Source organism: Oxyura jamaicensis, chromosome 1 (genome assembly GCF_011077185.1).
Source record: "Oxyura jamaicensis isolate SHBP4307 breed ruddy duck chromosome 1, BPBGC_Ojam_1.0, whole genome shotgun sequence".
In the NCBI taxonomy this organism is placed as follows: domain Eukaryota; kingdom Metazoa; phylum Chordata; class Aves; order Anseriformes; family Anatidae; genus Oxyura; species Oxyura jamaicensis.
Window position 1 is genome coordinate 108963011 of NC_048893.1, and position 24512 is coordinate 108987522.

A 24512-nucleotide genomic window follows, 5' to 3' on the forward strand; every position below is an offset into this window, starting at 1 on the left:
GGAACGGCGAAGAACCTTAATGCTACGAGGGGAAGGACCAACGGGGCGGGACCCGGCGCTAACCTCTGGCCGGCAGCCAGCACCCGCAGCAGCTCCGCGCCCCGGGCCTCCGAGCGGCGCCGAGGCTCAGGGCGAGGCGGCCCCGGTTGGCGGCAGGCTCCCGGGCACCGCTAGGCCGCGACCGGCGGTTGCCACGGCGACGTGAGGACTTCCGCCTCGCTCTCACCTCGGGCCCCGCCCCGTCGCACGGGGATTGGCCGAAGCGGCTGCCGCTCGGCGTAAAGACGGAGCTGCAATTGGCTAAGGGTGCTGTCGCTCAGCGTCGGGAGGAGGAGTGAGCGTGAGGCTGCCCGCGCGGACTACACAACCCACCAGGCTCCGCGCGGCGGCAGCAGCCCGGCCGGGCGGGTTAAAGGAGAAAGCCGCAAGATGGCCGCCCCGCCCTCCTCTCCGCGCCCCGCCCCTTCATGTGATTGGTCAGGGGGGGCCGGGGCCCGCCCTCTGACTGGCGGAGAGCGCTGCCCATCAGCCAAGCGCTACGAGGGCGAGCGGGGCGCAGCGCTCCTCCCCCGGCGGCCGCCAGACGGCGGCTGAGGAGGCGGCGCAGGGGATGGTGCGCCCGGCCGCGGCGGTGCCGGCCGCCGCTGCTGCTCCGGCTCCGGCCCCCCCGGCCCCGCCGCCGCTGCCAGGGCTGTGAGCAGGGCCCGCGGCCCGAGCAGCTATGAGGTACGGCCCCCGGGGACGGGGGATGGGGGGAGCCGGGAGGGGCGCCGGGTGTCCCCCGCCATTTGCCCTGCGCCCCCCCTCCCCTCCCCCCCCCCGGCCGCTGTTTTACGATTAATTGTAATTGTTTTGTTCTCTATGGACGTCTTCTGTGCTGGTTCAGCCGCTGTTTTAACCCTGAAGCAAGCACTGCTTTGGCTTTTAGGTCTCGGTTCTGCCTTTCTGGGATGGGGTGGGGGGGGTCTGGGTGTCAGGCTAAGGACTGTAACGGTGGGAGTATTGTTCAGCGGATAGCCCTGCCTTGTCACATAACCGCCGCCCCACATGCATGGCAGTGTGCTACTCGAAACGGCAGGAAAACAGGCTGTCCCTTCTCCCCCCCCATCCCGCCCGAGCTGTAAGGTACGTTTTTTGTTTAGAGCTTGCGTGGCCATACATAGGTATCACCTTACGTATCTATTTTAACAGAAAATATTTAAAGACAACCTCTAAATGCATGCAGTTCCTCCTAAGTAACAATTAAAAACCAAAACAGCGATCTCTATATTTAGATACCGGTGACTGGAGAGCGTTAGGCTACGCGGTGTTGTTCCACGCTCAGCCCTCACCTTGCTTTCTGCTGCCTTTCCTTTCTAGTCACCAGCAACTTCCTTCAAGGAGCACGGCTTGGTGGCATCCTATGTGCTTTTTTGACGTAGTAGCACACCTATTGCTAAATTCTCCTTTCCATTATAAAACGCTCGCACGCTGCATCTCCAGAGCTCTGCTTGAGGGGGTGAGGTGTGGAAGGAGGAGCCTTGCGTGTCAGCTGTGTTCAGGCTTCCAGCTACAGGACTGAGGGGTGTATGTGCTTGGGAGGGTGGGGAGGTGTGCTAACTGAGGGACTGGAGAAGCACAGGTAAGGAAAACAGTTGCGTTCTCTTGTTTAACTTAAATTTTAGGATAGGCAGTCATCTGCATTTAGGTTAGCATGTAAGCCTGAGCGGCTCGGACCATTTTAGCTCGCGTGATTAACACTTGTCTGCTCTCACTGATTTTGGCAGCTTTACAGGGGTCATGTTTCGTACAGATGAACCGTTTCTGAATGGTTTCTCCAGTGTATTAGGTTCAAACTTCATTTGATCTCAGCAGGTTGCTCTTTGCGCTTGCTGCTTCTCAAGCCACACTTAATTCTTTCAGTTCTCGTGTTCCCTCTGATATCTCACTGTCTTTACTTCCAGATAAGTTTGTTTTCAGAGTAGCTCTTTTTTTTTTTTTCTTTATAGTTTACCTTTATATCCCAGTTGAGTAGAATAACTATGAAGATACTATAAAGTAAGAGTTGGTTTCTCAAAACAAACCAGCGACCTGCAGTCAGTGCCTGTTCTGTCTCTTGCTGCTGTTAGTTAGCTGGCAGAAAGTCTGCATGCTTTTTCATTAATACCTCCAATTGTGCAATTAGGTTATATTTGGATCCAAGAAAGAATGTGAATCTAGCAAATAGATCACTGTGAGATGCTGAATAGCCTTTTCTGGTCTGTCCTTATGCTGTAGCCATAGATTGTAATTTTAGTTTTCAGTAGGTAACACCAGGGAAAACAAGAACTTAAAGAGCTCTGTTTGTAGAGCAAAAAGAAAACCACAGAAGTTGTTTTCAAAGTGTTGGCAATGCCTTGAGGAAAAGATCATCAAGGAGAGTTATCAGCTATGAACATTTACTTAAGCTGTCTTTAGTCATAGGTAGAGTAGAATAAATCATAAGCAGAGCAATTTGTTCGCAGCGAGCATTTCAGGTAGGGATGTCCCAGTAATTAACCTGCAGGGAACCAAAGACATGAGATTTTTTTTTTTTTAATCGTTAACATAAATACTGCTTCTGCTCCTGTTGTCTGCTGGAAACATTGAACGCTTGTTGCCATTGTATTTAATACAGTTGCTGAACTTGAAATGGCCCCTGCACAGTAAATTGGTTTTGTTTTCACTTACATAGCATGAAGTTGGGTGGTATGGTCGACAATTAGAAATTTGGTCTAGTCTGAGATCTAATAATGTGCTATTTGTGCACACAAATCTGTATTCTGTGGTGCCAACGTTTCAGTATATTTGCCAAAAGAGGCTACGCTGTTTTAAGAGTACTCCTTCTGAAACTAAGAAACAGTGTAACAGATTCTGCTGCTATTTGGGGCAACACTGTTACCGTTAGGTATGTCCTGATACCAACGCTGCAGTCAGCAATTAAAATAACTGCATTTGCCAAGCCTTCATACACCAAACCAAAAATGATGTAATTCTGGGGTGTGCATGTATATGCCTAGCTAATCCACCTGTCTACAGTGAATCTGTGTAGGTAGCTGTGTGTGTTTGTGCAGGAGGCAGAGGTGGTCGAGTTCTTGACAGAGCATGCACTGTTTGTGTAGGAGAGATTAGTTTCTAATTACTGATCTCTTAAGGGCTTTCCTACGATTGAAACTGGAATTTGGCTACCTACTTCGGAGTGTCAGAGGATTAACTTCTTGGCCAGCGTGGGAAATGACGGGACGTAAAATAATTTTGTGTGGGTAGGAGAAGTATCCTATCTTCCCCAGAAAGAAAAGTTCTTTTATTTCTGATGCAAAAAGGTGCGTTACAATTCCGATCAGTCAGAATGCAAAAAAAAATTGAATGAGGTGGCATATACTTGGTTTGGTTTTCTCTTATGAAATACATTAAACTCACATGTGTTAGACATTGCGTTTTCCTTTTTCATGTGCTGTTCATAAGATAAATGAATTAATTAGTGCTAGTGTCATTTCAGAGGTCATCTTTCCTTTTCTCTGTCAAGTCGTCTTCTCAGAAGAGTTGGGTGTGTAAAATGTGCTTGGAATTTTAAATAATCATGTTATTAATTGCCTGAAACCCAAATCCCCACTGTAGGTCTCTCTTTTGCAGCATTTCTCAATCTCTTCCCCCATCCCTTGTGGTTGTGTGTGCCCACAGGATGTTCGTGGTGACCGCAGTTCTGGTGGTTGAAGTCTAAACACTATAGATTTGGAGCGCTAAGGTTTTGTCTCGTGGCTTGCCTTGAAAATCGTGGGCTTGCTGGTATGTTCCCTCGTGTTTCTCGGTATAATATTATAGATTAAGCAAGCCCTAGTAATGCTGTTAAAATAACTTCACTGAAGACCCATTGCCTCCAAGAGTGCAGGCTTTGCTTTGTATTTGGATGGCAGTGACTTCTAATATTCAGGTAAAGAGTTCACATGAAAAGGATCTGGACCTGTGGGTAAAGGACTGGGTGGTAGTGTTTTTTTAAGGTACAATTTTGCTTGCTACATGTAATTATTTAATCTGTAAAAAAAGTTACTAACATACTTTAAAAATACACAGGGCATCTGAGTTTAAATCTATGGTTTCTGAAAGAGTGCTCACGGAGAGCCACCTGAAATGACTGGGACTTCACCAGAGGGATCATAGAGGGATCATAACAAAACACTTTTGGTAGCACATGGCTTTCTCTACGTTCATATATAACTGCAAATAATATTTACAACATTTAAATATCCCTATGAAATCCTTCGTGAGCTATATTTGAGGCCTTTTTTTAATAGGATATAGAAAATTTCTAACCTAAACAACATGTTATCAGTCTGAAGTAGTATCTTTGGACCAGTTTACAAGTCAGCTGCTCTGCTTGTATTTTAGCCATGCTTCCTAAAAATGTCTTCCAAAAGTGATTCCTGGACTCTACATCTGAGAGTAACGTGATGGAAACTGAAGTCTCCAACAGATTTTGTGCTTTGTAGGAGGAACTTCTAGCTCACATCATGCATGCTGTGAGCAGGCGGCCTCTGGGTTTCCCAGCATCTTTGACAGCTAACAGCAGATCTTATCTTGTCGTTATGGTCCCACGCTTTTTAAAGAAAGCAGCAGTCGGTTTCTGTGCCCCTGTTTGGTGTTACAATTTGTGTATGCTCTTACTGTGCAACCACCCATCCTGGAGAGGAAAATAAAGCTACCTATCGGCAGTATGTGTTTTCTAAGTAATGCTTATCCTGCAAAATATACACTGACTTTTTGTCCATTGCCCTACCTGTTGGACTTAAAGGAGAAATCAGATATTGACTTCTAGGAAGCTAATTCAACTATCTGCCTCTGCAGAATGGAGGAGTCTTGCGTACCCGTTACACCATGGCTACCTTCATGTTATGTTACAACTTACTAGAATCACAGCACCACAGAATGGTTTGGGTTGGAAGGGACCTTAAAGATCATCTGGTTCTAACCACCCCAGCCATGGCTAGGGACACCTCCCACCGGAGTAGGTTGCCCAGAGCCCCATCCAGCTTGGCCTTACAATACCTATGCTCGTGTTTTGGATTTATCCTGCTTGTACATTAAGTGTTCATGTGAGTGATCTGAAAACTCTGAAGGTGCAATCTGGCTAGTTTGTGTTTTTGGGTCATCATTTCTTTATTTTTTAAAAGAAAGCCTATTAAGTAACTGTAAAAATGAATTTTCGTGGACTTTTTACATTGCAATTTCAAGTCCAAAAGCACAAGAATGTAGTCTGGGCTGTAAATGTAAGGAGCAATATTTAATATATTGCAAAATAAATTTTCAAGAGGTCATGGCAGGATCTGCCAAAATTCCAGCGTTAGCTTTTGTGTCAGTCCTGCAGTGCAGGAAAATAAAGGCTGAGTGGATCTGCTCAGTTGCCTAGTTCCAGTTATTTTACACCCTGTTTAGACCCGAGCTTTGTAGTGGTAATCCCACTCCTGTGAGCTGTTTTGTGTGAGCGTGTGCTTATGCCCATACAGAGCCATAAGCCGCAGAGAAGTGGTCACAATATACACCTGTAAAGAGCTCCCTGGAGCTGCCTCTGGAGGTGCTGTGGACGTTCCTGTGTTGGTGGTGAGGAGGTTTAGACAGAAGCTCAGTTACCTGGCTCTGTTTTGTGGAAGAAACTCAAATAGGGTCAAATGGAGCAATTGGCCCCCTCTGTCAGGGTTCTGATGTTGCTGCTCTCTGCAGGAAAGAGGATCTTAAAACTGCTTGTACTGCATTCCTGAATTTCCTCTAATCTTCAGTTTTTCCCTCTAAATGTTGTTATATGTTGGTAGCTCTCAAGATTTGCTGAACTTCCAGGAGCATTCTTGCATGTGGAAATGTAAATGGTAGTGTAACTTTGAGTGAGGGCTTGCAAAGAGTAAATTCTAAAAACTACCGTCTTCCAGTGAAATCATTTTCATAGTGTGATTTGTCTAGAGAAAAGAGGTGACTGTGTGTATTGTAGGATCGTAACGAGTTCCTTGTCAGCTAAAGGAGCACAACGGTATCGTTTAGGTGGAAAAAAGATCCTTAGAAATCCAGTGTTGTTTTTGCTAAGGAGGTGTAAGGTTCCAGTAACTTCCATAAATCTTCAGGGTATTTTGTGGAAATAAAGAAAGAACTTTACAGAGAATCGTGAACTAAAGCTGACAACTGCTGAGTTCTGCATGCTTTTATTTTTTTATAAACAAGATGCCAGTAATCTGATCGTGTACCAAAGGTGGTGGTGTAATAGTTTAATTTTTGGAACAAAAATACTGACTTTTTTTGTTCAAATCACATGTGAAACCCAGCTGGATAAACTTGGCTCTTTTTTTTTTTTTTTTTCCTGAGGCAGACAGAAAGACTCGTGTGATGTTCAGGTGTTGTTTTTTTTTGGTTTTATCATGGACATCCAACGTAATTGACTTTTTTTGACATAGGACCAGGTCAGGGAACTTTGCATCTGCTGCCTGTGCTCCTGCAATGCTTCCTTTCCTTGCTCCTTGCCTTTGCCAGCCAGCATTCTTCTTACCTGTTCTTTTTTTCTGGTGCATCTTTATTTCATTACTTTAGTTGCCAAATATATTTCGGAATCATCTAAAGGCTGGCAGGTGTTCCCTCCCATGAAAACTTTGTGTTTTGAAACATTTCTGTACACTGTGCTATTGAAGTGAAAGTGAACTTATGTGGCATATGTTGATGTTTCTCCCAAATTTGCTGATCTTTGTAAGGGCCAAACCCAACACGGAAAGATTGTTGTAAACTACTGGGAATAATTTGTAGAGCTACCTGAACTACTTAGAAGTTTTTCACAGAGAAGCATTGCATTGTAATACCTCTGTTCTGCAGCGTGTGCTTGTGTTTCAAAACAGGTAGCATAATGCACAACAGAGAGAAGGAAAATTCCTTGTTAGCACAAAGCAGAGTGGAATTAAGTTGCTGCAGATATTCAGGAAAATACTGCCTTTTAGAAAACAGATGTAATGAATCTCTCCTCCAGTTATTCCTTTTGGCTGTCTCTTTTAAATTCTAGCTTGTAAAACTTAAAGTTCAAAGCCTATAGGTGTTAAAGGATGCCTTAACACTGTGAGATCATCTGTGCTTGAATTCATGGCCAGAAATCATGGATATTGGGGGTGTTTGACAGAACTTGAAAACATCCATTATCTACCTTAGATGTATCTGCATGTTCTGTTGCTCCTGACTGGCTGTGCCTAAAACCACAGTCAGCAACCCAACGTGCCCATAAAAGATCAAATGGCAGCCTGCTATCAAACATATGCTAATTTTAAGAGATATGATAGAAATTAAGCGTCTTGTAGATAGCGTCTGCTGGAAGATGGCACTGCTTCAAGGAGCATTGGCAGCCACTTTGGGGCAGGCAGGGGGAGACACCAAATACAAGTTCCTTTTCTGAGATCATCGCTTAACTTAGTGGTGGCTCCTTCCTGTGAGCCCTTTGTGTGGCATTGGTGGTACAAAGAGGGTGGTCTTGGACTTTGAGAGATCTGCTGTCAATGTGGAGCTAAAGTAGCGGCGTCCTCCCACTGGTTTGATTTTTATAACCTCTGAGTCAGGTTTGCCAGTAAGAAATGGCCGAGGCCATTATCCATGCACAGGCAGCATTTCATTAGCACAGCTCTTAGCAGAATAATCGGAGTGGAGTTGAGGCTTGTGCAGCATTTTGTCTTTATCAGTTCCATGGGTTTTTGGTTGATTAGTCATCCTCTTTGCACAATCAGAAGCTATGGATGAACCCTAATCATGTAGCTCTGCACAGAAACTGGAATCCACTCTTGTGAAACAAAGATCTGAAATACCCCAGGCTGAATTTAGTGGATCAAATGGAGAAATGGATTGAATTCTTAAGTGTCCCAAAAATGGTGATACTATTTAAACTTGACATTTAAATCTGACAGGATTGCGTAAAACTTGTGCTGTCTGATGCAAGCAAAACAGTCTTGTTTTGGGATTTTTTGGGGGAGGAGGGAAAAAGAAATGTCATTTTGAGTCAAGTACTCTTGTTCTGAACTGTGGACAAATGCTATTGCATGACTTCTTAAAAAAACAAAAACAAAAAAAAAAAAAAAAAAAACAAATATTTGAGTTAACTAGTTGGGTGAATTTAACCCAAAGAGTTTAATTTGCTTCTATTTTAGAGCTTACTAATAAGAACATGACTACTTATGTAATGACCCAGAAGAGTCCCTAAGCACAGCTGTCTTCCAAATTAAAACACCAACCAAGCAAACACCACCCTCCAAACCAAGCCCAAAGCGACCACCAGCTCTGCCTGTACTTGCCTAATGCGTTCTACAAACTTTATGCGAGAACTTGATGCTTTGGTGCCCCTTCCAATTCTTGCTCTGTCTTAGGAAATCTAACAGTTTTATTCTCTTTGTGCTGCCTAAGACTTCAGGTAATGCTATAGGGAAGATCCTGCTGAAGACTGTGGACTAGTTAGTGATAGTTTCTTTTTTTAATTATTATTAAATGGGATTTTAAAAGCTGAGTTTGCATTGGAAACTTGTAGTCCAGAACCAGGTGGTAGTGTTTGATGTGCTATGTGAATAAGGAAGAAATAAAGGAATATTGGGTTAATAAAAGCAACACAGTATTTTCGTATGTGAGACTGGCTGTCTCAGTATCAGATCATTTTAATGTCCGCAGGGAAGAGTTAAAGACGTTGTGGGATAGAAAAGGTTGAAAATATGAGTTCTTTCTTTAAAAAATAAACCCACACCAAAACCCCCTACAAAAACAGCTAAAGGCAAGGCTTTTCCATGTGAACATCATCTGATTCTACTCTTAATTTGAGTATAGCCTTTGTACAGCAAAGTCTTAATTTGATGTGATATTTCTGAGTGTTTCTATCACGAAGAAACAAATCTCCAGTTGTTTCTCCTTTGCTTGTTTCCCCGTCAACCTTCGGCAGAAAGCTTAGGTGTCGCTATTAGGTTAACTCTGATTCAGTGGGCAGGTGACGGTGGTAGGATCTGGGCCAATTCCCCTCTGCTGCTGCTTGTCTGGTGCAAATTCCTAGCGAGGAAGGAGAACCTGTAGGGCTAAAAGGAGCAGGAGAATGGAGAATCGTGGTTCTTTTCTTCTCCCCAGCCTCATCGCTTGCTAGGAGGCACGGGTAAGAAAACTGGAGCTTTGACCTTTTGGTGTTTTTAGCTCTTAGGAGTTGCTGGCTTGAGGAATTGAACGTGGTCCAGGGATGACATGTTAGCTGGAATTTCAGCAGGCTGAAAGACTGTATAGTCTTTTCAGCTGGTAGTTGTTTGTGGGCACTAGGGAGGCTTCATTGATAGCTGCATAATAAACCTTCTGCCTATTGTGTGTTACTGGTTTTGAAAGCGTTTTAAGTACTTTTCTGTAAGAGGGAGGGTTCTTCCTTCTCCCTAATTGCCAGTGCTTCTGATACATGATGAAGTTCCTGCAGTCTGAAGTCTCGTGGACCTTCAGAAATCATTTTGCATTTTTTCTTGCTTTACATGCTTTGAGCAAGCAAAATCCGTACCGTAGCACCCAGGAAAATGGGATTCCCTGCTGAAGTCACTTAATTCCTAGAGTTTCAGGAATTTGTTAAGGCAGTACCAAGTTCTTGCTTTTCCTGGATTACCTTGATCCAATCCTGCATTAAATCACAGGGGTTAGTGAGGGGAAGCAAAGTACAGGCGAGCTGAGGCAGGGAAGCTCTGGCGTTAAAATAGATTCAGCATGGAGATATTCCCTACGTAGGCTCAGGAAATCTATCTTCAAAATGCAATGCCTTTCTTCAAAATCAGAATGAAGCATTCTGACTGGGGAGAGACAGAAATTTAGTTTTTTAGTTTTTTGAAAAGAAACTCAAAAACCTGCCTGCGTTATGAATGCAGAATGCTGACACAGCTAAACTTGGTGTGCTGAAATGAAACCTGGGAAGGCTGTATATTGAAATACATGTGAAATTTGATTTCTTTTTGAGTGGAGGTTTACACTGTTTTATTATCATTTCTCAGGCTCACAAAGGGGTGGGGAAAAAATAAAATAATAAAACAAAAATTGAATCCTGGAGAGAGAACACCACCTGCAATTACTCTCCCCCTGAGGTGCTTTATAGGTAGAGAGATCTAAAAAGACAGTAAATAGAAAAGGCGAGCAAGGGGCAGAAGGCTCCAAATAGTGCAGGTGCACTAATGTACAGGTTTCCAAACTCATTTTAATCACTTTTAAGGTGGTGGCTGCAGCAGTTTCTGGTTCAGTACCAGGCCATGTACAAGAGGTACGCTTGGCTTTCCTGCCGACCCTCAGGGATCTCTCTAAAGCAGAGACATCCATGGTACTTGTGATGAGCTGTGCTCTACAGCTGGGGACAAGGGATGGAGAAACACGTGGTTAATAAAAATCCACTGGAGAAAACCCAGCTGCAGAGAAAAAATGGGACCCTGCCTTAGCGAAGATATTTCAAACATCTGCCTGTTGCGTTCAGCCATCTCTCTGCTACGTAATGAGAGATGAACACAGTCCTACCGTAAGTCCATCTTGTCTTAGCTTGCTTTGTCTCCTTAAAGATTAAGAACTTCATTCTGTGAAGATTTAAATAGAAACAAGCCTTCTTGTGATGAAAGAGCGAAAGGTTATGAAGTTAGGTTGGCTCTACCTCAGTTGTAGGCTTCTGGAAAACGACTTGTGGAGAAGTCTTGGGATAATCTGTATAAACCTAATACTGGGACAATGTGTGGAAACCTAATATTAAGATTATTTTTTTTCTGTTATTTTTCAAATTAACTAGAGGTTTCCTTTGCATATGAGCTAAGGGAAACTGCTCTCTTGGATTCTAATGGTCTCTGAATCTCATTTTGCTGAGAGAAGTGTTTTAGGTGATGTGTTTGGAGGTCGGACCCTTTTACAGATGCGCACGTGAGGAGACACATAGCAGGAATGGTCACATCTGGACACAGATGATGAAATTGCTGTTTTCTTCAGGGAGCTTACAGAACCAGGCTTATGTGCATGTGCAGCTGCTGCTGGGGACCTGATGTGTTCACGTGGCTGTGTTTTATTTTCAGATCTACTGAAGGGGAGACACGGAGGTATTAGTAGGTTTGGCTTGTAGGTGATGGGAATAACCAGAGTGGAAAAAAGTCTCACAGAAGTGCTGCTCCAGAGGAGAGGCCTCACGTGATGTCTGTTCTCCTACATTAATGGAGATTTGCATACCTACAATCTGTATCAGTATATTTACCTGTTCCTGGCTGTCTGATTTGTTTTTATAGTGCCCCAGTTTTGTAATAACCTCAGATTTACACTGCATTTTGACTCACAGCAGTGAACATACTTTCTTCCTCCCACTAGGAATGGGCTAAATTTGTTGGGAAAGTATTTGGCAGTTGTATTCAGTTCATTGCTTGAAAAAAAAAATATCTCAGCAGCTGGTTGCTATAGAATCGTTATTTCTCTTCCAGATTTTAATGTTTAGTGGGTTGGATACAGTGGGGAGGTTATTGGCAAGGTTACTGAAAAAATGTGTTAAGTTCTTTCTCTCTTGGGGTGATGCTGGCTTGGTGCCTCTTCGTAGGACTCCTTTATTGCTGCTTTTCAATGGCTTGCATGAGCAGGGCTGGTGGGGGATGCTGTGACCTTTGGCGGCGTGTATCTGGTTACTCATATTTTTGGCCAAGCTGTAGCATTTTAATGTTATGGCTCACTTTTTTTCTTGCATCTCTGTATATTGGTTCAGTTGGTGTGCCAGTGTAGAGATAAGCATCTCAAAAATGAAGTTCAACTGTGTTTTTATTGTGGGTCTGCAATAAACTTTGCACTAAACACAGTAACCAAATTCGATCTGTATTGCGACTGTTACTCATCACTTGGAACAACTGCAGTCCCCCCCAAGTTGATATTTTTAATGATTTGGGTTTGTTGCTGGGGCTTCGTAACCCGAAATTGCTGTCTTCCAAAGCAGACCAGTTCTTCTGCCACAGAATCTCTTCCAGGATGCAATTAAATTACAGTATGCAGTCTTCTGGAAGATCAAATTTAAAGATTTGTCTGTGTATTTAAAGCTTTTTTATTTTTTTTCCAGGAAAAAAGAAGTCAGCCTGAAGTATAGGACTTTGTTAGGATTGTCCATGCATGTTATCTTGTGTCTGGCATAAACTGTGTGTATTGTTATAATGCATCTATGCTGTTTGTGTGCACAGGCAGGTATCTTTTTGTTTTGTCTTAATATTCTAAATTTTTCTGTTTAGAAGCAGTCTGATAGCTTCCTTAGTTGTCAGTAATGAAGTGAGATTCCTAGAAAGACCCATGAAAACTACTTGAACTTCGAAGAAGGCTAATATAAGGTAATGAGTGACTAAAACAGAAACGTGCTGATTTCCTGGTGTGGCCTGATGCAGTCCACTAGCTGTCATTCCTAGCTCTGTCTCTGATGGACCAGTCTGCCTTTTGAGAAAGTTTGTCTCCTTCCATTGCTATCGTTAGATAGTAGCTTTCTTCCTAATATTTTCCAGCAAGTAAATAACAGGCATTGTCTCGAGGTATTACATTTTCTTGGTGGCATCCTGTGTTTGCACTGTTACCCTGGTTCTTTGCCTCCATTTCAATGTGATTCTTCCACTTGGTACTGTCAGCTCTTGGAGGATTTTAACAGTGTGCTTTGACAGCGTACTGCCTGCTGGCAGTCAGATTTCTTGAGGCCTCCATCAAGTACCACACTGGGCTGTTAAACCAACAGGAACTTTTCAAAAGGCTAAAGTAATGACTGCAGCATTGGGGGACGCTGATTTTTTTGCCTAATTCAAAATTCTTTCTCTCATCTTAGTATCTTGACGGTGCCAGTTTTTTTTTCCCCCTTTCCTCAAGCATTCCAACTCTCAGCTGTGCAAGCAATGATTAAATGAGCGACATAGAAATGTACGCGCCAGATATTGTGTTATTTTCTCAGTTGTCATCAGGTTTTTAGCATTTAAGAACTGGTAGGCAAATAATTAGTGAGATTTTTCAGCGGGTTTTAAAGTAAGAGCATGAACCGTTGCCATATACGGGAACTCCTGCAGCTCAAGACAGTTGTCATGGACATTGTTCACCAGAGAATTAAAAAGAAAAAGGAAAAAAGTGTAAATGGCCTTTTCAGTCTAGAATGTCAGTGCATCTCTTGGCACTGCTTGCTGAGAGGCTTTATTGAGAATTACTTGCTGCTGCTTTTTTCTCCCTGGAGTACATGAACTGGCATTTTTTCCTGGAATTTTTTCTTGCATAATTTGGGGTTTCCTGCTTCAAAGTTGCACTAAAACAGCTGTACGTTTCAAGGAGCACTTTGAGTACTTGGGTTCTGAAACTGTCAGCAGCTGTATGCAAGCAGATAAGAGCTGAGGCATGTTCATCTAATTTTGTCTCTCTGGGTACTTCATTGCTCGCTTGTGTGAGAAAGTAAAGTTGATTTGATAGGAGATGTATGCTAGTGCTGCTCTGGATGGAAACCTGTGTGTGTCAGTGCCTTAGAAGTGAGAGAAAATAGCACTGGAGCTTCAGGAAAGTAGTTATCACTAGGTTTTTAGATAAAACTAATTTAACAATCTTGTTCTTGCTGTGTCCCACGCTTCTTACAACTTTCTGCTTGATGGGACTTGTTACATCTGTTCACAACTTTGGAACTGAGCATATCTAACAGAAAATGCTGGGTATCTTATTTGGCATAGTCCGTGCCTCCACTGGTTAAATAGCACTTAAGTTCTTGATTAGACATGTGTTCATCGTTCTGGTGTCAAATGGTTGTTAAGTAGTATTATCTCTCTTTCCCCAAATGGAAGAAAGTTAATTTTAAGGCAGAAGTTCAGGTTTTGTCTTCGGCAAGTAGCCGACTCTTCTTTCCAAGAAGTTCACTTTGTCTTTTGCCTTTCATTTCAAGCCTCAGAAAATGCTGTGTGTATTTTTTCAGGTGAGTTGAAAACTAGACTGAGTACTTGAGATCTAAGGCTTTTTGTCTGATGGAGCTTTGATTGTAAGTGCTTCGGTATACGGGGTTTTTGAATAGCTAAGTATTGACAACTTCATTTTTAACGTTAACTGTCTTCAGCCTATGCTTCTGCAGACAAATGATTACAAGAAAGTATTTCTTGCCATTTTAGAGGGTAATTTATTAGCTGTAATGATTGGGGAAGGCATGGAAGCTTCAATATAAACTCAGATTTCATTTTGAGGTCTCGGCTCAGAATGTAAATAATCAGAAATGTATTTTTAGAGTCCAAAGTTTATTTTTAACATCATGTCAGTTGCCAGCACTTAAATTATGCTGTGCTGAAGCCAGCTAGTGTGTGTTGAGAAATTACTGTTGAATGTGCTGCCAGTTATGCCAGCCTCTGCTGTTTCAGGCTTCCTTCACAGCTGTCCCCAAGCCTCTTTGTATGATGTTTCTGCTGCAGAGCATGGCCTTCAAGGTGTCTTCCGCTGGAGTCACAAGACTCAGTTTTCAGTGTAAGCATGCCCCTATTTTTAACACACCAAGTTGAGAAATAAAGTAGTCCTGGTCCTGCTTCATGAGTGAGATCACCTTAAAAGTTGCAGTAGCTTCTGGAGGAGGAGGTTGAATGAATGGGGATAGCACTCATTTTGGCTGTCTGGTTTTAATTCACTGCTCTGAGTGTGAGCTATATATATTCCTGTACTATACAACTTAAAAACTTTTCACGTCTATCATTCTCACATGAAGATATGTTACTTGCCTCTAATGGTAAATAAATGTAGCTTGTAACTTTAAACCATAGCTTTCTGCTCTATCTTCCCTTGTGTGTGTGTATACGCACACCTGACTGATGCCATATAAATGTGACCCTGTTAGACAAGTGAGGTGGGTTCTTATTCTTTCAATAAAATGAGGTTCCCCTTTCTCCAAACACTTTTGGTACCCAGCAATATTATTTTATTGTTATATTAATACTAAGTACCAATTTAAATAAGCAAAAGTGGAGAATCGTGAAAAAGTAATGTTACTTACTCAACATGGTTTTCTGAGGAAATCTTCTTAGGGTACTGCTTTTAATTTGAGAGGTGATAACTACCTTAGTTATGACTTAGGTCTGCCACAGATATTGGGCTCTCTGGGCTAGGAACAGAGCGACTTATGCAAACCGCTAAGTCAAATCAGGCTTATAGATTGCATTCACCTAAACATCTAGGAAAAATTTAGAATTCTTTGAGCAAAGTGCATCTTAAGATGAGACCATGATTGGTCAGATGGATACCTTACAAAAAGGCAGAATAATTTCTTAAATTCACTTTTTTAAATTCAAGAAAGATTAAAACTGCTGCAAGTGAGAAATGTCCTTTGCATCAGGATAACGTTATTCACTAAAATATCTCCATTATAGAGAGTACATTATGGAGAATATACATACAGTAGTCTTTGTGTAACACATAGTCAGATGTTTTCAGTCCTACTGCATATATGTTTATTGTGTGTGTGCTTCAGAACCTGAGCTTTGGCTGCATACTTTATCCTGAACTTGAAATTGGCGTAGAAAGCAAGGGCTGTCTTGAAGTTAGATTTAAGGACTAGACATATTTTTCTGGCTTGGGAGACATATCAATATACTGGTTACTATCAGTGTATGTCTTTCATCCTATCCAACTGCAAACCATGAAAGAAAATAACACACTGAAGATGCAGAAGTTTAACCCACTTCTCATGAGCTTGAGCTATAACTGTTAATGCGGCATGGGAAGTAACATACTGTAACTTATTCTATTAGTGATGGTAAAATTAAAAAATGGAGAGAAGGTAGGTTGCTTCATAGTCTCATCAATGATGGATAATAACGTTCTAAACACCACAAAATCCTTTTTTAGTGTGATTATTGCCTCTTTCCTTAGAATTGGATTTTTACACACGGAACTCTTTTAGTGAAGGTAATGCAAATATCTGGATTTGGTCCCAGGATTTAACTTGGTAACTATTTAAAATGGGTATTAGAGGTGGCATTTCTGTTTCAATCACTGCAAGTCTTGGCTTCATCCTAACCAAGGTTAACTTTCAGTGAACCAAGGTAAGCTCGTGGCAATGAATGTACCCACAGAAAAGTGACTGGGTGCGATGCAGCGCTGACGGCTTCTGTAAAAAGTTACTGTTCAGGGTCTAACAAGATGACTGGAGTTCAAGTTAAACAAGGAAACTTGTTATTTTTCACTTCAACATCTGTGTCCTACAAGAATCTTGTTCAGGGTTTGTATTGTGAGGGAAGGTGAAATAGAAAGGATCTTACAATCCCTGCTTTAAAAACAACAGCAAAGCTAACTTCCTCTAGGCAAGCTAGATCCTAAAACCAAGTTCTGTCTTCAGATCACTACACTGTCATCACGGGACAATGGGTATAGCATTGTGTTCTGAGTATATTTGAATGATCTCTTCTCAGAAGTGGAAAACTTGGAAAGGTTAATCTTTAAGGCTTTACAGGAGTGCTATGAGAGCTGCAGGAGTTTGGTGGAGGATTAGCACGAGCTGCATTTGAACTTTGAGGTGGATGAGCCATGAAGTCTGCTGTTAGCATCATGCCCTTCCTGCTTTAACAGGCTTGTCTTGCTTCTCTGGCCCTCCTCTTCACAAGCTTTCTTTACTGCTCCCCATATAAATGCCTTATCTCTTCACTTACGTTTTTCTGTCACTGCCTTTGCTGAGGAAGCAAGTCTCCCGAGGACACAGAGTTCAGGCTGTCTCTTTATAGTAAACAACTTGCTGCCACCAGATGACTTCAGTGAATAAGGATCATGCTATTACATGCCTGCAGAACTGCACTTACGTGTGTAGTTGGTGTGCTGTTTTTACCCTGCTGAGCAGCCAAAGTACACCTCAGCTGCTCCCTTCCTCCCCTTCCTTAAAGGAGATGGGGGAGAAAATATGATGAAAAGAAGAAAAAAAAAGGGGGGGGGCTCACAGGTCGAGGTGAGGACAGGGAGATCACTTACCAATTATTGTTGGGGCAAAACAGACTCAGCATAGGGAGATTAAAATAATTTTTTGCCTATTATTAAGAAACCAGAGCAGTGAGAAACTAAAAGCACCTTCCCCCCATCTGTCATATTCTTCATCTTTCCCCTGAGCTGCTCAGGAGAACAGGGAATGGGGACTGCAGTCAGTCCCTGATGCTTCATCTCCTCACGGGATGCCATCCTTCCCGGACTGAGCCTGCGGGGGCTGCCCACAGGCAGCAGCTCCCCAGGAACTGCTCCCGCACGGCTCCGTACCACGGGGTCCATCCATACCCCAGGAGCAAACTGCTCCAGCACGGGTCCCCCACGGGCGGCAGCTCCCCCCAGACCCCTGCTCCTGCGTGGGCTCCTCTCCACGGGCTGCAGCTCCGGCCCGGGGCCTGCTCCACCGGGGGCTCCTCCACGGGCTGCAGCGTGGAGATCTGCTCCATGTGGGACCCATGGGCTGCAGGGGAACTGCTGCTCCAACACACGGGGCACCTCCTGCCCTACTGCTGCTCTGACCTTGGGGGCTGCAGGGCTGCTTCTCCTCTCTCCCAGCTGCTGTCATCCATCTTTTTTTTTTTTGTTTCCTCAAATCTACTCACACAGAGGTGCAACCAGCATTAGCGAGCTGATGTTCTCAGCTCTGGCTTCTGGAGCCAGCTGGAGCTGGCCATGGGCACAGGGCAGCTGCTGGGCTCTGCTCACAGACACCACCTCTGCAGTCCCCTGCTGCCAAAACCTTGCCATGTAAGCCCAATAAGTTTGGCAATGATTAATAGTTAGCATTCTTAAAACTTGCAAATATGGTGGTTTTCAAGGAGGTCAGCAGGCTTGTTTTCCATGGCTGTCTTCACTTTATGCTTGAATCATACGAAAGTTTTTTTTATAGGTCTATTATGTTGTGAAATCAGGGCATTTTATTATGATTTTTCAACTTAATTTTTTCCTGGTTGAAGGCAGTCCCGCAACCATGATGTGACTTGTAACAAATTTCCCTCATTACTAGGTACTGAAAAACAGATGACTTCTGAGGTACCCACAGGGGAGAAATTTGTAAGCTACAGTAAGTAAACATCACCTTCCTGCAGATTTGTAACCTGCCAGAAGTAAACCACTAGCACTAGCAGTAATGTTAATTTTCTTATCCTCTTTAAATAAAAGAATTTTTATCCTGGAAAGAGGTATTAAAACACTTCAGTACATGGAAATCTTTCTTTTCAGAATTATTAACCATATAGATTTCCTTGGTCACTTACAGAAGGACCATAACAAAGTAGTCTGCCTTGCAGATCAAGCATGAAAAATGCCTGCGCCTATGGTTTGTTCTCCCTGTAAAACCTGCACTTTTAAGGGAAGTCATTTTGTCGGCTATAAATATTTGTATACTTGAGAATGGGTACCTCTTTTCTAACTGTTTAATACATGTATGTTTTTTCAAATGGTCAGTCATCTTTATCTGCTGCTTTTCCTGTAGCTAGTTTGTGTGCATGTTCCGGTTCATTCTTGCATAGGCTTTAAGTAATTCCCAGCCCTTGGCAGAAATGTGGAGTGTTGATAGCCTGGAACTTTGACACCATGTTTGAGTGATCCCATTGCTCCCTCAACTGCTCGATGGTTAGGAAGTGCTGCTGTGGAACAGGGATTGCAACATCCAGCTTGTTTTGACTAAAACCAAAATCCCTCAGTTATTGCAGTAAGCTCTTACTTCCACCTATGAGATTTCTTTTTTTTTTTTTTTTTTTAGTGGGGGAAGCCTTCACTTCACTGTGTATGTGCTTTGAAGGAGTCTCTTGCACAAGTACTCAGACCTCTCCTTTAGTGAAGTATATGGAAAACTTTCATTTTTCCACATGGTTTCTAGAATTTCTGTCTTTAAACTCATTATTACCCCTGTTACCATTATTATATCCATCAAGATGATTCCTGCACTTAGTCTTAATATTTGAAGAATCTCTTAGCCCAACAAGGGTTCAAAACCTCTTCTGTTGTTTTTGATATGCAGGAAGCTGCTTTATGTGGAAGTGATGAAATGAATATTTGTCTTCAATTTTTTGTGCCATTCAGCTGCACTTACAGTGGTGGTACTTTGATAGTCAGTTTAATATTGAAATGGGATTTATAAATCAGAATAAGCATTTTGATTATTTAGCATTTCATTTTGTAAATCATTCTTTCCCTTATCCTTTTGCATGTATCAATTGCTTAGCCTTGTGGACACAGCTGAAATGCTTCTGCTCTCTTATGAAAATCCTTATGAAAATCTCTTCTAGGCATTTTAGAGAGGAATAGGTATTGCCTGATGGAAAAAGGAAATAGAAAAAACTTACTTTGGGATATACCCTGCCTTGTGCAATTGAGTTCTGCTTTCAGATCATCAGTGAGTTTATAAACATGTTTTAAATAGGAGATATTAATTTGGCTTTAACACATTTGATTCCTTGTTTAAGCTTTATGCAGATCTTGCATACTTGGCAGTGTAGGAGAATCCTTCATTCTCCAATATGTATTGTCTGATGAGCAACCTTTCCAGTAAAAAGAAATACATTAACTTTACAAATGCCCAAGGGTCTGTCCTGCTTCAAGGATCTGTTTGTGAAAAAGAAGAGGAAATTTTAGTATTTGTTCATCCAACATTTGCATTTTTTCACAATAAAGTTGTTGTTTAAAGTACTGATTTGTCTCTGTCTGTTGGAAACACAGTTAAATGGTGTACTAATATCTGTAGGTAACATCAGATAAGTATTTCGAATAATATTTTCCCCAAGGGTGTCTTTTCCTTTATCAAAGTACATACCATTGCTTCAGTTGGGTTGGCTATAAAAGGAGTATTTCACTTTCTGGACAGCTGAGAACTGATGATCCTACTGCTGGAAAAGGGGTTCCAAATCTTAGCACAAGTAAATCTGTAAGTGAATAGTGGTCTGCTTTGTAAAAAGAAGTGAAGCTTCAGTAAGTACTTGTAATATCTCAGCTGCTTTAGACTCAAGTATGTTTTCTGTACTCGCTTGGGAACTATTATTTGTATTGTTTTATAGCTACACTTCTCTGAATGCTCTGTTAAAGGTGCCTGCCTCTAGGTCATGTTCAATTTCTGGGAGACTGAGGAGGGTTATTGAATTGTATCCTCTGTGGCAGGTGCTGCTCACTGTACGGGTTTCTTACTTGAAGTAGAAAAGGGACCATGTCCTCTTCTTCAATCTCTCTTTAAGCACAAATTGTCACAGTTTCCTTGACTAAAATGTAGCATTGGTAACTTTTTCACCTTGCTACTATGTACAGAGCACTTTGGCACAGTCCTCTTGAAGCCTTTTGTGTGACAAGCGTGTAGAAAAAGTCAGTCAACACATTATTTCATTCAATATTTATATATATTTACATAAAAATAATTTCATAAGTCAAACCTTGTTCATGCTTTTTCTAATTCTGTCATTTCCTATGCAGCCTTTAATATTTCATAGAGTCAATGTTATCTACAGCTGGAATAGGGGCTTCTTTGAATTAAGCTACTATGTTGTGGTGGGTTGCATTTGCCCAGCTGTGCTCTCGCTCCTCTTCCTCATCAGGATTGGGGGAAAAAATGGGATAGAAAACTTGTGGGTCGAGATAAGGACAGGGAGGTCACTTGTCAGTTTTGCCCATGGCAGTAACTGGTTTGACTTGGGCCAAATTAAATCAATCACCAGTTAAAATGAATATTGGAAAATTAAAACAACGCTTTCCCTTTTCTACTAGGCTCAGCTTCACTCCTCCCTGACCCCTGCTTCCTCTGGAACAGCAGCTGTGATCAAGCCATTGCAGCTCCTCTCTGCTGCTGCCTCCCTGACGCCTTTTCCTTGCTCCAGTGTGGCCTTTCCATGGGCTGCAGCCCTTCATGGAACATCCACCTGCTCTGGAGTGGGGCCCTACGTGGGCTGCAGTGTGGATATCTGCTTCATTGTGGTCTCCATGGGCTGCAGGGGAATCTCTGCTCCACTGCCCAGAGCACCGCCTCCTCCCTGTCTGACTGTGGTGCTCACAGGGCGGTTTCTCATGCTTTTCCCTCTGCAGCTGTATTACTGTGGTATAGCAAATGCTGTTTGCTATAGTCAGGCAGGCTAGTCAAGAACTATTACTACCAACCTGTGACTGAATAACAGGATCATATGTGACCAAAAGAAAGGTAACAGCAATAGTTGTCTGAAGGGCATACCACTTGTCTACTCCTGGATCTAAAAGTTCTCCTAACATCATGCTGAAGAGTTAGGAAGGCAGAGACAGGAAGGCATTTGGAGCAGAAAGCCCATGGGTCGGCTACTTCACTCAGTATTGAACTTCACTCAGTATTGATGTCTGCATTGAGTTTCTGCTATGGCTTGATAGATGCTGAATAACTTCTAATAAAACACTGTTTGAAAATCTGTTTGACTATGGCAAATAGCTTTTGCCATACCACTTCTTATGTAGATGATCACCATTCCTCTAAGAGTTCAGAAGAGCATGCACTTATGGAAAACAAGCTGACCTACTCTGGAGTAGTTCAAAGGACATCTGCACCTTCCCTCATCTCACCAACTTTATCCCATTTCTGCCCACCTAGAACTCTTTATCTTTTGGGTTTGTCTAGGGGGAGGGGAAAGGGAATGGGCGCACAGCTCCTGCACTCTCTCAGCATTTATATGCTGACTCTAGGGGGTTTTTGTTCCTTCTTACCCTTCTACTACCATAACTGTTGCTTTGGGGACAAATTGGAAAATATGAAGTGAAAGAGCACAGATCATCAACATCTGAATCTTTTTCCTTTCTTTCAATGTCATTGTTGGTCAAGTTCAGATGAGAATGGGGATTTGCCCAGCCTTGCAGGTTATATGCGTTGGAGAGATTAGAAATCTGGTAAGGGAAATCTGTTCAGTGAAATAGAAATGATTCAATGCTGCTTCGGGCTTTTGAAACAACTATGCTTAACTCTCTGAAAAAGTGGAGCTAAAAACTTAAAGATGGCTAAGTTGCAAGTATGACGTGGCTGTGTGTTCTTAGAATGATACCCTAATACATACATAGCACGGCATTTACACCTGGGTGTTACAAAACACCCAGGCTTTGTCAGATGTTGCTTTCCTTTGGCTAAAGCTGGATTTCAGGCTTTGTCCACTTTTCTCTTTTAAGACATCTTCTTAAGAGGACATCTTTTAAGACATTGCCATTGCTTTGTGATCCTTGAGCCTTGGAGGCAGCCAGATTATAAGTGCTGAAATAATGCATCATTGTTTCATTTTATGTACTGTAAATAGAGCCAATCTGCTTTTTCTGATTCTTTTAGCATTCAGGATAAGTATAAACCAGTATTTACTGGCAGTTGAGATCACTGCTCAAGTTCATGTTTGTGAAACAAAACAGACTTTGAGGGTCTAAGTGAGCACAATACTTCCATAGCTAGCAGTGATGTCAGGCGTTTCCTTGTCCTCCTTACTAAATCTTACTAAATCACTCTTGAAGTAAATGCCAGGCTATTACTAAGGTTATCTTGTAGCTGTGACATGCATTTCTAACTCCATAATTCTTACTTTTCGGATTTTTAGTATAAAAACTTGTTTTGAAGAGTGAGAAATTCTCAACTGCAATTGTGTTAATAAAGCTTTTAAGCATTAAAAAAAAAATGCAGCATGTTATTATGCCCCTGTAAGTAAAGACAACCTTTAGAAAAAAATAAAGTTGTAAATGCTCAAACCCCTAAATGTTCATTATATATACATATATACAAAATAAGAAGAATCACACCTTACAAGATCTGGTTGTTTGGAATGAAGTCAACAGCTACTGAAATGAAAATAAAATAATATTTTTAATAAAGATTTTTAGAACCAGTAGATGATGCAGTGAATTTTCCATCACACTGAATTTTCTATCACATTAAATCTTTTAAAATGAAAGCCTGTCATCTCTTTAAAAAGATACTGTAATTCAGTCACAGTTCACTCATGACTGGAATTAGTGGATGAAGTGCTGTCAAGATTAAAACCAGTGTGTATGTGTGTGAGATTAGCAGCAGCCATTCAAATTGTGCTAGCTAGACTATACAACACCATGATCTCATCACTGCAGCCTTTGCTTTCCTCCTACTGTTAATTGCATTTGATTGAACTGGGAACTGCTTAAGGGAAATACTTTTGCTTGGTTACGTAGTCCCTACTATCCTGAAATATTTTAAATATGGTGCTTGTGAGCTATTTGAGTACTGTTGGTAATACGTAGTCATCAGCAACATTTTTTATGTGGATGAAGTTGTTGAATATAGGAAGACGTCCGGTTCTTTAACTTCATATTTCCAACTTTATCATTTAGTTTATCTACTACTTGTGCTACCCTTGTGCAGAATATGTTCTTGTGGTTCATTATAAGAATGAATTAGGTTTCTGTTCCAAGTTAAGCTATTAACTTTTACCTTGAATTAGAATAGTAGTTTGTTTGGAGGGGACCTACAACAACCACCTACTCCAACTCCCTGCCCCCTCAGGGCTAACCAAAATATAAAGCATCTTACTGAGGGCATTGTCCAAATGCCTCTTGAACATGGCGTGGGTGAATCAACCACTCCTCTAGGCAGCCTGTTCCAGTGTATGACCGCCCTCACGGTAAAGAAATGTTTCCTCATTTCTAGCCTGAGCCTCCCCTGGAGCAGCTTTGCACTGTTCCCACATGTCCGTCACTGGTGACCAGGGAGCAGAGGCCGGCACCTCCCTCTCCACTTCCCCTCCTCGGGGAGTTGCAGAGCAATGAGGATACCTCTCAGCCTCCTCTTCTCCAGGCTTAACATTCCAAATGTCATCAGATTCTCCCTTTCATTCCTAGAAGAATCTAGAATAGATTCTAGAGTAGAATAGGTTCTATTCTAGAATCTAGAGTAGGTTACTACCCTATCCCTGATGGCAAAGGCTTCAAAGTTTAATCTCATTTTCGCCTGCCCTGCCCGTCCCTCCTGGATGGCCTCTACCCGGCAATCCCAGCACTTCAGGCAGGGGACTTGGCCCACCAAGTCTCACTGATACCGTAGCTCTGGGAAAGAACCAAAGCTTCCACTTCATCCCCTGTGTGTCCCCGTACTGCAAATGTTGGTACGCAAACACTTCAAACGTGCTCCTGAACCCACAGCGCTCCTTGGGGCAGCAGAGACTCTCCCTTTAGCCTTGCCACCCTCAGACAGGGGAGCACCGTCCCTTGTCTGAACCCCGGTGTTTATGACCCCCTCCCCAGTCGATCCTGGTGACCCTGTCAGTCAGCCTCACCAGGTTGTGGGCCAAGAAACATCTCCTCCATCAAAAGCTTTCCTGCCATAGCTTCCCCAGCTTTGAAATGGGGATTGAAGTGGGGATTGTCATTCCTGTTCGCTTCAGAAGAAAGATGTCAAAGCTTGTAAGCAGTTACCTCATTGCTTCTCATCTGTTGGAAGGGAAAAGGACCACATTTTCAGGGAATGAATCTGTGAAGAAATAGTCTTCTATGTTTCTAAATAAACCCTGAACACCTGGCTTGCTGGTTATGTAAATGTACAATTATTAATATAAATATTTACAGGTTAAAGAAACGAGAAA

At 42.3% G+C, this 24512-nt stretch overlaps 1 protein-coding gene across 9 annotated transcripts in view; it reads left to right on the forward strand.

Moving 5' to 3' along the window:
• The first annotated feature begins 555 nt into the window (after nucleotides 1-555).
• The window catches only part of ITSN1 (intersectin 1), a 125720-nt gene continuing 101763 nt past the window's right edge, over nucleotides 556-24512 (forward strand). For 6 of the 9 annotated variants that reach the window (XM_035315693.1, XM_035315692.1, XM_035315696.1 and 3 more), the window contains exon 1: nucleotides 557-726. The gene's annotated coding sequence lies outside the window, so the exon portion shown is untranslated. Of the gene's footprint in view, nucleotides 727-24512 lie in introns of all 9 variants that reach the window. The other 3 variants (XM_035315691.1, XM_035315698.1, XM_035315700.1) reach the window with 2 other exon arrangements.